The sequence below is a fragment of the Alligator sinensis genome, unplaced genomic scaffold (assembly GCF_000455745.1).
Source record: "Alligator sinensis unplaced genomic scaffold, ASM45574v1 scaffold454_1, whole genome shotgun sequence".
Classification (NCBI taxonomy): domain Eukaryota; kingdom Metazoa; phylum Chordata; order Crocodylia; family Alligatoridae; genus Alligator; species Alligator sinensis.
The window spans coordinates 759,207-776,797 of NW_005842095.1; the positions used below are offsets into that span (position 1 = coordinate 759,207).

At 40.7% G+C, this 17,591-nt stretch overlaps 1 long non-coding RNA gene across 3 annotated transcripts in view; it reads left to right on the forward strand.

Moving 5' to 3' along the window:
* Positions 1–1,079: 1,079 nt before the first annotated feature.
* The window catches only part of LOC102386344, a 23,587-nt gene continuing 7,075 nt past the window's right edge, over positions 1,080–17,591 (forward strand). Inside the window, exons 1-2 of one of the 3 annotated variants that reach the window (XR_323895.3) lie at positions 1,080–1,695; positions 2,087–2,220. This is a non-coding gene — a long non-coding RNA (uncharacterized LOC102386344). Of the gene's footprint in view, positions 1,696–1,793; positions 1,967–2,086; positions 2,221–17,591 lie in introns of those variants that run through there. The other 2 variants (XR_323894.3, XR_323896.3) reach the window with 2 other exon arrangements.

Here is a 17,591-nt window from a genome sequence, read left to right on the forward strand (position 1 = left end):
TACCTTGGGGTGAGAGATTACTCCCTGCTGGCCACCAAGGGGCAGGAGATTGCTCCCTGCCCCTGGGAGCTGCCTGCTACTGGAGCAGGCTCTACCACCAGAGCCAAGTGAGGACTATGTCCCCCGGCCCCAGCACCAGGGAGCTTCAAGCCCCTCGCACTCCAAGATCATGATCAGAGTGGGGGGCTGGGAGATCCTTATCTCCCAGTGACAGCTCTGTGATCATGGGGCCAGTGCTGAGAGATAAGGATTTCCCAGCACCAGCCCCATGGTCACGGAGCTGGGAGTTCCCTGGTAACAGGGGGCTGCAGATTCTGTTCCCCACCCAGATCCGTGATTGTGGAGCAGGGTGAGGAACAGGCTGGAGACCCTCTGCCCAGCTGGGGGCTTGCTGCTAGTTGCCCCACCAGCAGATCAGAGCAGGGGGCTAGGACCTACCCCTCCCCTGCAGCTCTTTCCAAGTCCCCTACCCCAATCAGGAAACTGGGATTGGGAGCTTCCTACTGCTGGGACAGGGGACATTGTCCTCCCCCGCAGCAGCAGACAGCTCTCCGGGGGCAGGGAGCAATGTCTCGGCTCTGGCCAGCAGACAGTTGTCTCCTGGCCTGGTGCTCCCTGCCAGCCCTTGGTCCAGCACCCAGAGGAAACCTTGAGCCTTGGTGGTGAGAGAGGCCCATTGCAGGGCCACAGGAAGTGAAAGAAGTTTGCTGCTAAGAGCAGCAAATCTGCTCCCATGTTCCTGCATTGATGTCTGCCTGGGAGCATTTACTCACAAGTAAACTGATCTCAGATCACCTGTATATGTACACGTGCCCATTAAAAAGGAAACTTTACAGAAGTTACAGTATGGTCAGGAATCCTGAGCAGACTTTCACACAGACTTGACCTTTGATACATCTGCTACCTGCAGAGTCAGACTACCCTGCTAGCTCCCATACCTTGGTTTTACGTGCCCCAGAGCTCCACCCCTTCCTGTTATCTGGCTCTCCAGCCCACACAGGGGTTTCCACTCTACTTGATAATCAGTTTAGCTCAGCTGCCACTGTTTGTCTAACAAGCTTTGGCTTGTTATTGCTCTGCACCCTCCTGGGGACTGTTTTCTTTTGGGGGCTGGCTGCTGTTATTGTTAGACCTTCATGGCTACAACAGTCCTGTTCCCCCTTAGATTGCAGCTAACAGGGTTACTATTTCCTGTTACAAAGATATTGTCTAACTTAGGGAAACATAGTGTGATCCAAAAATCTTCATATCCAGTTTTGTAAAATAGAAAACAGAAGGAAACCTACTGGATTAAATCAGCAGGATAAATCAATTATAACTCAGATCAGTGGGAATTAGATTTAATTCCCTCTCATGGTAAACATGGAAAGAATCAATATAATTTGAATAGTATTTTATAATGGCTGAGAATCTTGCAATAGGATAATGAAATTAGATTTTTTTTTTAAAGCTGAGCAATAACAGAACTGTTAAAATTAGATCCTGAAACTAAACCAGAGATAAAAAGATAAACTTTCAAAATTAACTTCTATTAAATGAGAGAGAGATGGGATTAGGCAGGACCCCCTGAATACCCATGTAAAGCTAAAAATCCAAAAAGTTCAACATTAAGAAATTGGGGTAATATGTTTGTAATAGGAAATCTTTGTAGAAGCCAGTTATTCAGTGGGGGAGGATCCCACTAATAGGTTTCAGGTAAGATTAGCAAAATTTTAAGAGTTTATTTTTAGCACAGACTGGTTTCCTGCAAAAAGGAGGCAGGCAAGAGATCTGCTGGTAGGGCAACTAGAACAGCTCTTACAGCCAGACCAACTAGGGCAGATGAACCTCCGCAAAGAATAAAATAATATACTGCTATATCCAGCCTCAGTTAGTAGTTTGCTAAGTTCCATAGGGCTTTTGTCCTTGAAAGTAATACCACTGATTAAATAGAGTAAAAGAAGAATGAGTACAGTATTAAATCAAAGTAAATATTAGACCTGGTCAAATTCTTTGTTGTGGATTATGTTACAAATGTAGCCTTTTTTTCGCAATGAAAATCATTTGTACATTAATCTAAATGTATGAATATACTGATTATTTGTAGGTACTCACCAAATAGCTTGTCCCAACAAAATAATTGTTGTTAGTGGTGTGATTGGTTACCTACATCTAATATTGCATCTACTCTCAAGTTGGAATCTGAAAGTTTTAAACAAGTGAATGACAGACAAGTAAAAGGTAAGATTTTAGCATGACTTTTTTGGATAATGGTTATTACTTATGTACTCATACCTATTAATTTTTCAGGATTTATAAACATCTTTACAGCTACTGAACAGTTGTCTAAATATTAATGCATGATAAATATTATGGCCCCATAATATAACTGGATTTTAGCAATCTCAGTGTTTTCATTAATGAGAATAGTTTTGGCAAGGTATATGGGGACTGGCATTTGAAGATGAGTTAAAGAGTTATAGTTTAACTCATGGTTGCAATTGGGACAACGAAAGGAACATGATGGGTTTGACTTCTAATATCCTTCAACTAAAACAACTTTGATATTTAAGTCTATACATAATTTTCACAATACATATCAAATAACAGTACTGTTGTGGTGATGTTGCTGTGATGGTGCAGGAAACATGCTAGAGGCAAGAATTCTTGTGGGTGATCTCTTTTTTGGATCAACTGCATGGTTGGGATAGACATAGGAAAGCCTTTGGGTATCACAGTACCCTTCCTCAATGAATGAGGTATGATTTATTTGCCACAGAACTAGCATTTAATGAAGTGATTGCTCAACTGGTAAATCAATCAGAAGCTTTATCTTCAAGTTCACATGAAAACATAATGGAAATAAAGGGATGGAAACACCAGTGAAAAGTGAAGGCTGTGGCAATATTTTAAAAGGGTGTACCATGGGGTTTTTAGATTGATATTGATCCTGGAAAGGCTGATACAGAACATAATCAGTAAAGAATGATAAGATGATAATATAATTATACTGATAAAATTGTTTTGTATGGAAGGAAAATTACATTCAACAAACAATATCTTTTTTATTGTAATTTCAAGTTTGTGATAAATTTACTATATGGCCAGTATATTCTTAGTTCAACTAGATTTACAAGATGTATAGATTGATTAAAAAATCTGATATTTTTGAGGAAAACTGTTCCAAAGAAGATGGAATCTTGCATTTTTACTTTTTCATTTTTAAATGCATTATTTTATTATTTTATGTACTATAATTTATAATACTATAATATAGATGGCAGAGCAAAAAGTCCTTTTAAATATAAAATGGAAGGGGTCCACTTTGAAATACTTCAACCTTATCAAATGGTGTATTTAGATTTTTGGTGGAAAAAAAATCATTAAAATTTGCATACTATGTGGAACACCTCACTTTCCTCAATGCACTGGAAAGTGTGTGGCTGTCAAATGTATGACTAGCTCTTATGCTTAGCCGTGGTAAGGCATTTGACTTAGCCCCCATTGGCAATTCTGATTATAAAAAAAAAAAAAGCATATAAAATCAATGGAGCCCTATCAGAAAGTTGCTGGTTCTTTTAAGTAAAGTAGTTCTAGCTCCCACAAGATGGAGAATATGTATGCCAGCGGGGTAGAGTGGCATCTGTGACCTATAAATGAAGATAGAATGGGCTGCTTGCTTTTTAGAAGTTCCCTGGACCAATCTACATGCCATCCACATGAAACGGGTTTGAAAAAGACAAGTGTAATCTTACAATATATCATGAGAGACATTCTCAGATATGGCTAGAACAACACCATTAATGGCTAGAACAACACCATTAATGGTGTTGTTTCATCCTTAGGGAAAATGAGCTCAATTGCAACAAGTGCTGTAAGATTATTATGGGGATAGCAAAATTATGAGGGGAGTAAAAAAATACTTTGGTTTAGTTAGCTTATTAAAAGGAAAGCTGAGAGCAGACTTACTGGCTAGAAATGCAAAGTGGGGTAAACACCAGGGAGGCAATAGAACTATTTAAGAAGGTAAAGGAAAATGTTGGCCCAAGAACTTCTAAGTTCAGCATGAACTTTGAAGGTTTCTAACTGTTGATGTTTTGGGACAGCCTTCCAAAGGGGCAGGGGGTGATTTACTTCACATGGTTCTATTGAAAAGCAAAAGACTGGACTTTGTGAATCAGTTCTGTGATCCATATATTGGGTTTAGTAATGAATACCATGTTACTCAAAGAATGAACTCTAGGAACTGCAATGGATAAGCAACTATAAACATGTTGTATCTGGTGAGAATTGATTTGCACCTCATGGATTCAGAAAGGAATCCTGTTAACTTCAGTTATACAAATTATTGTTCAGTCTTGTGTTAGTCACATAAACCAAAAGTGTATTCCTAGTATGCTAGGAAGTGTGTGCAGTAGGGCTGCTTTATTTTCCAACAATTGGTCCTAGTCAAAATATGATTTCTGACTAAGTGGAAGAGACTCTTTTGCGGGAAAAAATGTGTGTTCCTCCATAATAAATGTGCCTATGAGGTCTGGAGATCCTTGGCTTTAGTTTAATTAGGACCAATTAATTGTTAAAATGATAATGACACAAGGGATTTAACTAGCAACTGAGCAGTAGGATTATTTCTAACATAGACTGGCTAGGTAGTAAAAAGAAGTACAGCTGAGTGGACTGGCATCATTATAGGGTTTAACTGACCATTATGCATTCTGTCTTTGGACAGTCAGTCCATGATATTGTTCTGGAATGAACTGTTGACTGGGTTCAAGAAGATACATGTATCTAAATTATCCCAGCTAAGCTGATTCCTTAGCTTCCTTTAATACTGTATTCTTTTTCAGTTAAATATGTTAATTCTTCACTCCTTATGCTGTTTCTTACTTTACTCAGGCAAATAGTCCCACTTACTGCAGGCTCAGGCACTTATTTACATGTTCCAATATTGCTTTTAATATCTGCATGCCAGACGTAGTAAATGAGTTGTATTAATGCAATTTTAAGATTGATTTTTTCTGTGCCTCTTAACACCTCCTTTTCTTCGCTTGCTGAGTACATGCTTAAATATATTCATAGCATATAGCACAAGGTACTAGATTCTACTTTCACCTAGACTGATATGAGAAAATTCACTGACTAGAACACTTCAACACATTTTTGAAATAAAGTTTCATTGTAGCAATTGTTTATCTAGAGTTCAAAAATATACTGTTTGATAATATTTACTTAACCCAGTGAAAGGAGCTCGCTGGAGTTTGGTTTCAAGTGATCACTGCTGGGATAGGATTTCGGTTCCATCAGCTAGCAATGATTGGGATGGGGTAGAGTTGTGGGATGAGGGGAGCCAACCTGTTATACAACACTTCTTTCTCCACAAGTTCGTGGAATTAGCAGTTTCATTGAACCTGCTATGACTTACAGCTTGTCTATTTATCAAACTCTTAGAAATCATAGAAATGATAGAAAAGGGGTGTTAGAAGGGACCTCCAGTGGTTAACCAATCCAACCTCCTGCCTGAGGTAGGATCATCCCTATCCAAACCATCCTATCCAAATTCATTGTCTAACCTGTTAGTAAAACTACATAGTCAACCCTGACACAAACACAAAACATAACACCCTAACTTGCCACAGGTAAAGTAAAGGGATCACAGCAGTCATCCTGCTGCTGGAAAGGTTGTTAAAATACACTCAAGTACTAATGAAGTGGGTCATGCCCCCTGCTACATAGGAAGGCAAAACACCCACAGACCATGTGAATCTGGCCATGGCATAAAATTCTTTCCTTACCCTTGCAGACATGGTGATTGGTCTGATCCTGAGCATAGGGGCAAGATCCTATGGCCAGAAATCTCCAGGTTCCAGTCACAGCAGAAGCACTGGCACACCCCAGTCAAAGTCCCGAGCCTTCACTGCAGTCAACACCCAATGCTTCTGAGGAAGGCAATAAATAAATAAATAAATAAGCCAAAAAACAAGCAAATAAAAAAACAAAACCCTAATGCATGTAGTAACACAAGGGGGAAAAAAACCTTGTTCTCATGTGGCAGTGTGGCAGCCAACAAAGCCAAGAAGCATAGGAAATAACCTTACCAGAACATAGGCATAACCACTCCAAAATCATCCCCAACCAATGAATATCCAAATACTTCTTTACACCCCCAGTGATGAAAATGTCACAACTTTCCTAGATAGTCAGTTCCACTGTCTTACTGTTCTAATAGTGAAGAATCTTTTCCTGATATCCAATCTAAACCTGCTTTGTTGCAGCTTCTTCTTTATGGCAGCTCTTTGGATATTTGAGGACTGCTATCATGTCCCCTCTTAAGCACCTTTTTCACAAGGTGAACATGCCTACCTCCTTCAGCCTCTCCATGTATGACTTGCCTCACAAGCCCTTTATCATTTTTGTCACCCATCTCTGGACCCTATTTAACTTCTGCACTACCTTTTTCAAATGAGGAATGCAAAACTGTATACAATACCCTAGGTGAAGCTTACCCAGTGCCAAGAAGAAAGGCACTATCATCTCCTATGTCTTGCACCTAACACTTTTACTGATTTATCCCAAAACTGCACTTTCCCTATGTGTATCTACATCACAATGCAGGCTTATATTAAGTCATGATCTGCCAAGACTCCCAGATCCCTCTCCCTAGTGCTGCCATCCAGTCAAGTATCACCAATTTGATTAGTCTTCCTGAAGACTACTACCTTAATTTTGTCAATAATGATGCTCCAGCCCAGGTTTGCAATCTGTCAGGATGCTTCTGAATTCTGCTTCTGTCCTCCAGTGTGTTCTCAGTCCTTCCCAGTTTTGTTCTGTCTGCACATTTGCTCAAGATCTGTATTCTAACATCCAGATAATTAATAAACATGTCAAACAGTACTGGGCCCAGCACAGATCCCTATGGCACTCCACTTGAAAGCTCCTGCCATTCTGACTTGGATCCATTTATAATTATCCTTTGTTTGCATGTAAGATGCCTGTCCATCTTACAGTAGTTTTGTCCAACTGACATTTCTCCAATTTATTTACGAGATGCTCATGTGATATCTTGTCAAAAGCCTGGGTGAAGTCCAGATACACTATATCCACAGCCTTCCCTTTATCCACCCATGTAGTTATTTTGTCAAAAATGAAGATCATATTTGATTGGCATAATTTATTTTTAGTTAATCCATGCCGGCTGGTTGTGGCCAGCTTTTCCTCCTCCAGATCCTTGCAAATGGATTTCCTTAGGATATGCTCCAGTAACTTTCCAGGTATTGAGGTGAGGATAACCAGTCTGTAGTTCCCTGGGTCCTTGTTTTTTACCTTTTTTTAAAGAGGGCCACAATGTTGACCCTTTTCCAGTCCTCTGGTACCTCACTTGTCTCTCACAACTTCACAAATATTATTTGCAAGTGTTCAGAGATCTTTTCCTCTAGTTTTTTTTCAGTACCCTGAGACAAGGTTCATCATGCCCTGCTGACTTGAATTCATTTAGACTCATCCAAAGGTTTCTGACTTTCTCTCTTGCTCTTTCCTGGTACGCTTCCTTGGTGACCTGCACAAGTGTTTACTGTCTGTTTGCTTTCCTTTTGCATTTAAAGCATCCTAGAAGCTCTTTGTGTAGCCACATTGGTTTCTTACCATGCTTTTTGTGCTTCCATCATGTTGGAACAGAATCTTTTTAGGTTTCCAGTACTGTGCCTGCCCTTTAGAAACTTCTTGTCCTCTTGGGCACCTTTATCTTTCAGTCTGTTTTCCCAGGGCACCATGCCTATTAACTCCTTCGGTCTGTTGAAGTCTGCCTTTTTGAAAATCTAGCATCTGAGTTTGGCTGACCTCTACTTTCCCCATTGCTGGATCTTGGATTGTATCATATTGTGATTGCTTCCTCCCAAGCTTCCCATCACCTTCACATCCTCCACCCATTCTTCCTTATTAATCAGGACAAAATCCAAGATAGATGATCCCCTTCTTATAGCCTCAATTTTTTGGAACTCTTTGTGGCAGCAGAAGGGCTTCTCTGCTGAGTTAGCTATGTCATTCCCCAAATGACAGAAGCTAAAGCAGCAGAAACCCTCTTCTCAAAATAGTTGTGTACCAATTGCTTGGCAGCATAGTTAAGTCAGCTGAAGGATGGAATCTTGGCATACTCCCTAGCTTGCATTACTGTGCTGGCAAATCTTTTATAGTATAGATCAGTATACAAGCTGGATAAACCCTGAGAAGCAATGGAGGATACAAGGATGAACCTTAAAACCACTAAATTCCCTATGCAGCCACATAAGACCATATTTGAATCTAGCCACATGTATAAAGCAAGAATCAAATAAGGGTGTATAATTTCATTCTGTTTATCTGAGCAAGAAATATTCCTTTTCCCTAAAAATCCATGTATCGCTTAAAATTTATGACACAGTTGCTTGATAGCAAAGTTTTACCTGTGGGCAAACTTAGTTAACTTTTTGTACTATGAATGCCCCACCAATAGAACTAGCAGAATCGGTGGGTTGGTACTTAACACTAGTGCAGTTTATTGCCTTGGTTATTATTTTGTTCTGTATTTTTTCATGAGATAGTATAACAGAACTGGGCAATTACTCCCAATGAAGAACTCATTAATTTTGCCCTTTTTTACATTTGCCAAATTTTCTTTTCAGTGATTCTCAAATATATTCATTATTCAAACTTAGGTGTGAATTTCTTCAGTGAATAAATCCTGGTCTTCAGATAACTGTTAACAGCTGATTGCACATATAAAAAAGGCAAACTGTTAATCAGTTAAGCCACATGGTGTTACTTCTGACATGGAATTGCAAATTATGACAACTGCACTCTAATAGAAGTAGTCAAATAGTGAAAATCAACCTTCTACCATTCTGCAATATAAAGTTAAGGTTTTGGGGGTTGCTAACTGATGTTTTTAGGTCTTCAACTCTTGTGTTTGTGTGTTTAACTTGTAATTTCTTCAATTTATGAAAGTTGATGTTTGGGATAACTACAAACTTAGCTATAATGTATTTTACCTCAAATTACTGAAAAGTACTATCATTTGCAATTCCTTTCTGAACACAGCTTTTGTCTAAAAATATAGAAAGTACTAATATAGAATGACATGCAGTGAGTATATATTGGCATGCATCACTGCAGAAAAAGGTCAAAAAGCTTATGCTTAAACTGCAGAAGAGTAAACTATGTTGACTGCTGCATTGCAATGCCTTTATACATTCTTGTTCAGTTTTCATGTAAAAATGTGTTATTTATTTCTTTTTAAAGAGTACACATTCTATTCTACAATTCTCTCTTCTATTCTAGATCCTGTTTACGTTCTCTAATAATATAAGAACAAGTGACATCCAATGAAACTGAAAGACAGCAAATTTTGTTCTTTATTTACACCATGCACATAAACCTACCTGCTACAAAACATAAGAGAGAGTGATTGGGGGTCAAATAAATATTGGTAATATATTTAGTATAGAATGTGTAAGGGAAATAATGTGCTTCAGGGAATACGGTAAACTGACTACTAACTGCCTGCAGCAGTGGTTTGGGAGTAACCTCTCCTATTAGTGGGCAGCTTATGTAATAAATGAGTAGAGATATATGCACAGGTTCTGTGGCCCTGTTCTAGTCAGCTGGAGATTCCCAGACTCTTAGGAGAAGATAGAATTGTGCATTTTTTATTTTAACTTTTTGCATGGCTTTATTCAAAATAAGCAAAATAAGAATATTTGTGTTGAAGCAGACGCATCATTATTAGGTGCCACTAGTTATAGCTTCAGTAGAAAAAAACTTCAGGGACTAAATTGGTCTGCAAAAGCAGTGCTGGTTATAGCTCGAGACCAGGCCTGAGAGCAATCTCATCCCAAGAAAAATGGAGACTTGAGGTCTGAGAAGATTTATAGTCAAAGAGACTGCAAATCATTCTCAGGGCTGATCTGGAGGTATGGATGGCCTGGTAACTGTGAAATAATCTCATTATGCCTCATTCTTCTCCACCCTATCCACGCTTTCCTGCTTTCTTCTATTTTGAGACCTGCCCTAACAAGTCCTAATACTCACTTTTTCAGAGTCTGTTTTCATGTGGGTGAAATACTATAGCCAGCCTGACTCATAGCAGATCCAGGTTTGTCCCTGAATCAGGTAATACCTGCTCTCCCCTGCACCCTCTCCTGCATCAGAAACATAAGTAGAGAGGGAATAGAAAGGGGATGGGAAGTGTGGAAGGGAAGCATAAGGGGAGGGGAAGTATGGAGCAGAAGCACTATGTGAACAACTCTATTCTATCTTAAGTGAAACCCACTCCAGCAATATTAGCTTCCTTTACTCCATCACTGATTCCATCCTCAAACCTTCCTCTTTTCCTCATCTCCAGTTCTCTTTCTCCGCACAAAATCTCACCAATCCCTTCCTTGAGAAAACTGACAAAACTTGTAGTCATCTCATGCTTTTTGTCTCCCTTTTTCCTGTCATCTTCATAGATTTCATAGACATTAGGGCTGGAAGGGCCCTTGGAAGATCATCAAGTCAGTCAGCTAGGGCCAAAGGATCACAGCAAGATCAGCATCCAAACATTTCTTAAAAGAGTCCAGAGTAGGTACTTGCTTCCTCCACTCCTGGAGGGAGTCTATTCAAGGCCTTGGGGGCTTGGACAGTAAAGAAGTTTTTCCTTATGTCCAGCCTAAAATGGTATTGCAGGAGTTTGTGACCATTGGACCTTGTCACCCCTTGGGCAACTCTGGTGAACAGCCATTCCCCCAGGCCCTGATGTACACCCCTTATATACTTATAGGCTGCCACCAGGTCACCCCTGAGCCTGCGCTTTTCCAGGTGGAAGAGTCCCATGGCTCTCAGCCTCTCATCATGAGGCCTGTTCTCTTGCCATCTGATTATGCCTGTGGCTCTCCTCTGGACTCTCTCAAGCTTCTCGACATCCTTCTTGAATTGTGGATCCCAGAATTGGATGCAGTACTCCAGGTGCGGCCTCACCAAGGCCGAGTACAGCAGAAGGATGACATCCTGAGATTTACTTGAAGCATCTATGGATGCAAGCCAGAATTTTGTTCACTTTACCAGCAGTGACATTGCATTGTAGCTCATGTTCATCTGGTGGTCAGTCATGACCCCCAAGTCCCTTTCAGCTATGGTGCTAGCAAGCGTACGCTTTTAAGCGTGCTGCGGGTATTTTTTCTCAAGATGGAGTACCTTGCATTTTTCCATATTGAATGACATCAGGTTTATATCCACCCACTTACTAAGCCTCTCCAGGTCAGCCTGGATCACCAGCTTATCCTCGGGTGTGGAAGCTCTACCCCAAAGTTTAGTGCCATCAGCAAACTTGGCCAGTCCACTTCTGACACCAGTGTCCACGTCGTTAATAAAGACATTAAAGAGAACAGGTCCAAGGACACCATTGGTCACGGAGCACCTTGATGATTCACTTCCATCGACTACCTCTCTCCTGGTGATGAAGCAGCAGGGGCTAGCGTACATGCAGACAAGCCGCGCTGTACCCCATGCCACCCGGTGCTCTGCTTGTTTGCACTCACCTTAGCTCCTACTGCAGCAGTCCCAGGAGCAGCTGACACTAGCTGCCTGACCATGGCTTGGTGCATCCCAGGAGCTGGGGTGAGTGGGACAGGTGGAGCCCAGGCACAGGGGGACAGGTGAAGCACAGTGCAGCCCAGCAGCTGCAGGCAGCTTTCGTCGGCCACTCCTGGGGCTGGCTGCAGCTGGGGTAAGTGGGGCCCTGGCCTCATGGCCCTTTCTCTTCCCCCCACAGACTTACCTGCTTGGATGGGGAAGTGGGGGGGCGCTTATGCCAATCACATAAGAGTTAATTTACCTCGCATATAACAAATTATGGGTCTGAAAATGCTCATCACATAAGAGCAAATTCACATACACAGAACCCGCATAAATCAAGGGAAACCTGTATTCCACTAATCAATCTATTCCTTCTTCTATCATTTTTCTGTATGCTAGCTGCTCCTAGTAAGGTAGCTCCTATTTCACAGCCCTGTACACTATATTTATTATGGCTTAAATCATTGACTCAGGTGAACATTAACTCAGGTGTGGAAATAACTTTCAGGGATGTAGCAGATGCACTCTCAAGATGCTCAGGAAGTCCTGATTTTGTTTTATGAATCTGAAAGAGATGGACATTTAATTCTGGGTACAGACAAAAGTGACAATTTTTGCGTGATCTGGCCACAGAAAGTGGTCCATAGCTATGACTAAGCACAAGTGTATGGTTGCAAACCACTACAAAAATAGCCAATGGGGTGAAAATCTGAACCTTCATTGCATGAGGGTTGAGATGAAGACATTTCAAAACAGAGCGCCTTCTGTAACTTCTGTTTGGGCTGCCTTCCAGCCTCGAGTTGTTTTCAGAATGGGAGGGGGGAAAGGGAGCTGAGGGAGTTTGGTCTGAGGGTTTTTGCCTGTGCTGGAAGGTAGCAAAGTATTTTCTGTTATAGCAGGGAGCTTCACTTCTGTCTGCACCCTCTAATGACTACAGGACTAAAGAAACAATGTATTTTGAGTGGCTTTTTTGCCCAGTTCTTTGGGTTTTTTAGTATATATTGTATGATCTAGTAAATTCATGCACATTCCAATGAAGTTATACTTATTTTTGCTTCACTCTAAAACTGAGTAATATAGATCTCAGCCCCTAGCTTCTGGTTTCTTTTTATGTGGAAAAAAAAAGGTGTTGTGTTATATACAAAGATGGACCACACCATCTACAGTGCTGTTGTAAAGATCATCGCTGTCCCTCTTTCTGCATATCTCCTGTGGCTCCTCCTTCCTTATCACCACAATTATAAGCTACTTGCATTCCTTTTAAAGCCCATTTCAGTCCTGCCTATTATCCCATCTTCACTAATACAATGTCAGTTCCTGCCTTCAACTGACCACTGATTCCAGCCTCTGTCTTGTCTTTTTTTTTTTTAATAAGTAGCTTCTTGCTTTCTACCACTGCAGTCTTTCATTCCTATAAGAAGTTTCCAAAAAATATCTGCAGAGCTACTTGCTTATCCCTCATTAAAAGTGTCCTGTGCTGTGATTCCTCCAACAACTTGACAAAGGGATTTCTATTTCTTTCTGTCAAAAGCTGAAATGTGCAGTGAATAAGGCAGGTTATTGCACAAAGAGAGGAAGCTCTTGTAGTCCAGGAAATTTAATGTTTTTATCTGAAGAACTGGATTCTATTCCTGCCTCTACCACAGACTTCTGTGGTATTAGTGCCCTGAACCCTGTTATGTTTTGGAGGTTTATAGCATGTCATGAATGTTTTCTTGTTTTTACTGTACTGATATTATGTGTGTGTATGGTCTCATTGAACAGCCAGTATTATCCAGCATCCACTTACTGAATAGATGTATGGTTTATACATCTGTATGGTGTACATCTTTATGCTTTTGGATACAGTTTAGTTAAAGAAAGGGAGTGAGTAGCTGAATCTTTCTTTCTATTGTGACTCTTGGGCAACAAAAAGAATTGTTACTCCCAGACACAGGCAGAATGTATTGGACCCCAAGGTATTGTTTGCTTGTAATAGGGAAATCAAATCAACTCCTCTATAGTAAAGGCATGTGGGAAGAATTGCCCACCCAGACGAAGGAATGCCAGGTGCTTCAGGCAGATGAATACTTTATCAAGAGTTCTGGTGACTTGGGAATGCTGGTAGGGGGATTAGTTGGAAGGAGTTAGACAGTCAGCTTTTGGCTGGGAAGGATCACAGAGACCCCTGGGGTCAGGGCTGAAAGAAATCAGCAGAAAACATGATTTCTGATGTTGCTGGCAAGACTTAGGAAGGCTCAAATATAGCAGATGAGAGGGAAAGGAACTCTTCTTGTTCTGTTTTTCTGTCTCCAAATCTGTAGTTAGTTTTGCCTGTATCATACTTTCACCTTATGTAATAAATCTTGTTGTTGTTTGACTCCTTACTGATTGCCTGCGGAAAGGATAACCCTGTCCACAGAGTGGGGGACCTAAAAATTTCTTCCATAATCTCAAGAGGTGGCCACTTAGGGCTGGCAGAGATTCTCTCACTGCACAGTCCAGAGTGGGGGCAATGGAGCTTGGGTGGGGAGCTACCCTAGGGCAGCCTCAGTCTGTTCCTTGGGGCAAGTAGCAGCACAGCCTAGGGACCCTCACAGTTAGTTTTTTGACAGTTAGTGAAGCCAGACTTTTCACAGGGGGTCCAAAATTGTGTTTTGCTAATTTTCTGAATATCCAATAGAAGTCATCTGGGACTAGATTTGCAAAAGCGCTGAACATTCCTGGAAATTAATTGAAGCCATGTTTGAATGTTAAAAACAGACTGCAGGTCTGGCCACCCTAAACTAGTGGGCATTTCTGACTTAATTTCTCTGTGCCTTAGTTCCATGTCTGCGAAATAATAACAATAATTACCAAGTGATATCTCAGAGATGTTATAGAGTTAAATGCATTTGTACCTGTGAAGAACAATATAAAAGCCCATGAATGAATTGATAACTTTGTATTTACATGGTGTGGGTGAAAGAAACTGAAAGAATAATACATACTGTAAAGTCCCATTTCCTGCACCAATATCCATTCATTGAATAAGCAAGGGTCCTGTGGAAAAATAATATGCGATCATGTAATTAAAACTATTATAATGCATACAAACAAATGGAGCAAAGTAAGATTGCATGGGCCATCTGGCATTTTCTTTCTTGAGTGTTTGGCTTTGCAACTCAACATTCTTTTAGCATTTTTTTTTTTTGGATATAATTTATATAAATGGCACTTGATCTGCCTTAAGCATATATCTGTAAAAGTGGCACTCAATATGCCTTAAGCTACATACTTTATGTCATGCAGAACCATGAATACTGAAGCTTACGATTTAAAAGGAGGATGGTGTAAACTTCCTGATGACACACAAACAAATGACTTTGCAGAGAGACAGATGCTAATGTGCAAGTATTTTGAGTCTGTTCCAAAATGTTGGTAGTAAAATAAATAAATAAATGTTCCAAAAGTATGTACTGAATGTTAGTGAGTGAATTCAATATGTATCTGCACTCCAAAAATAAAATATATGCCACACAGTTGACACGGTTTACAAGGATTATGAATAGTTTTACAGTGCCAATAGTACTTGAAGTCAATCAGTCAAACTGGAGGAGGAGATATTTTCAGGTGTCGTGAGTATTAAAAGGAATGCACAGGTGCATGTAGCTCAGTGAGGTTATTTTTTGTAAGCCTACTTCCCTTTATTACTATTACTGCAGTATAAGGTTGGCTGTCATCAATATATCCATTTTAAAACCTGTATATTGATCTAGCAGGAAGGAATGACTTGTAGTTACAGAACTGGTAGTCAGAATATCTGTGTTTCTAGAGATGCCAAAGATTTCCTGGAACATTTTGAGTCAATAACTTGTTCTTTCTAGTCTAGACTCCAGTTCCATGTATGCAAAAATAGTGGTAATAATACTTCTCCACCTCCTTAAAAATGTTGTGGACATAAATCCCAAAGAACTGGGAAGGTATACATGGGAAACACATATTTATCATAAATAGATTTGATACTCATGGATTTTACGTATTAATTTACCAGTTGCAATAAAAATGCTAAGATTTATCTCTGTATTATTTTAACTATTTCACTGAAAAGAATGATCTTGATTTGATTGTAATCCCATAAAAGTGGGTAGTTTTTAAATTATTATTACTAAGAACTCTCCAAAAAAATTATAAAGACCTCAGTGAGTTTGTTTCTTCACTGATGAATTAAATGAAAGGTTACATTAAATGGTAAGGTTCTTTTTAGGATGTTTTACATGGGATGATGATTTAACTGAATGTTTCAAGAGGCTATAATGCATCTCTGTTTTGAGAACTTTTAATGGTGTTTTTTGAAGAAAACCTGACTCTGTTTCTGACAAATCTGATGAATTTGTAAAGAACACAAAACAGTACTGATAAAACAGAATTTTGTACCTAATTGGATAGTATGTCATATCATTTAATTAAGAATTCCTGTCTTAAAATTAGTTTAATTCTGGAACAAAATTAGTTGAAGACTGGAAGAGATGTGTTATAAAGCTGTACAAGCATTAGAGAAGCTAGCCTTTTAGCTTACTAACAAGTGTCATGCCCCATTGTCCATCCTTCTCTGTAAAAAATCAAAGGATTTTTTTAGTACGTATAGTATACATTAGATTGTGTTTTAAATTAAAATTTACAATAACATTGAGGTTAAAATTTAAAATAACATTGAGGACTAACGGGAAATGTTCATAAAAACTTTTGTAATGATATTTGATAATCTTTATTCTCATTTTTGAAGGCATCTCTAACCTTTAAATTATGGGCTTTGTTAAACCTTATGCTGCAAGCTGCACAAATGTTAATCGATTTATTGTTGTTTGGCTCAGTGGAGAACTCACACCTTAAGGTGAAAAACCACGTCTGACTGTCCTTGACCTGCACAGCTGTGACTTGCCACTACAGACTTGGTGAGCAGGGCTCCCCCTCCCCCCGCTCAGACCATCTCACTGTCTGCTCTGGACTCTGGAGCTTGCTGTGCCTGATGTGTCCGGGGATGAGGTGCTGTGCCTGGCCCTGCTTTCCCTGATTGAGGTCAGGATGCTGGAGCACTTTAACTTGAGTGGAATAGCTGTGGAGAGTGGCCACACTTTAATGGAATGGGAGAGGTACTCCTACCCTGGAGTGATGTAATTTAAAACCAAATAATGAGTGCCTTAAGCCACTTAACTCCTGGACTGGCTGCATGTTAACACCTTTTAAGAGCTATACAAACCTCCTAAAATTACCAGATAACAAGGCCCTATGTTACCTTGAGCTACTTTACCTATATGATGACTAAGAACATATGTGGTTACAGCATGTAACTAATACAATGTAAACAGATTAGTCTGCAGTGGGGCATGAGTGAGAGGTATGGGGAAGCATGTGCATATCAGTATTTATACAGAGGGTTAGGGAAGAAGATGAGAAGAGGAATCATTCAAACTAGAAGCTTGGAGCCTTATTTTGTCCCACAAATAACTATTGTTATCTTGTATCCCAAAGGGGAGAGAAACACAGGATCCAGCCCCTTCTTTTTGCATGACATATTACTCTATCCAAGGGGTCAGCAACCCCGGCACACGTGCCGAGCGTGGCAAGCAAGGCCATTTTGCTTGGTATGCCATGGCCAGCCCCAGCTCCAGGAAGCTGCTGCCAGCGACAGAGCCGGGGTTGCTCCAAGCAGGGCTTGCAGCGCCCCAGCTGCCTGCTGGGAGCAGCCCAGGATCCCGGCTGGTAGCAGCTCGCTAGAGCCAGGGCAGCTGCAGCCAGGAGGCTCCAAACAGCTGTGCCAGGCTCCAGCACCAGCTCCACACCGGCGCAAACAGGCGCCTCGGAGCGGGTGGTGGGGGCGGGGCCTGAGGCAGCGCAGCCCCAGTCTTTTACCCGCTCCTGGCATGGAGGTGATGAGCCTGGCGCAGCTGTTTGTAGCCTCCCCGGGCTCTGGGCAGCTGCAGCAAGCAGTGGGCAAAGTGCAAACAGCTCCACCGGACTGTACAGCTCCGGCATCAGCTCCATGCTGGCGGTGGCTGCACCGGCACCCC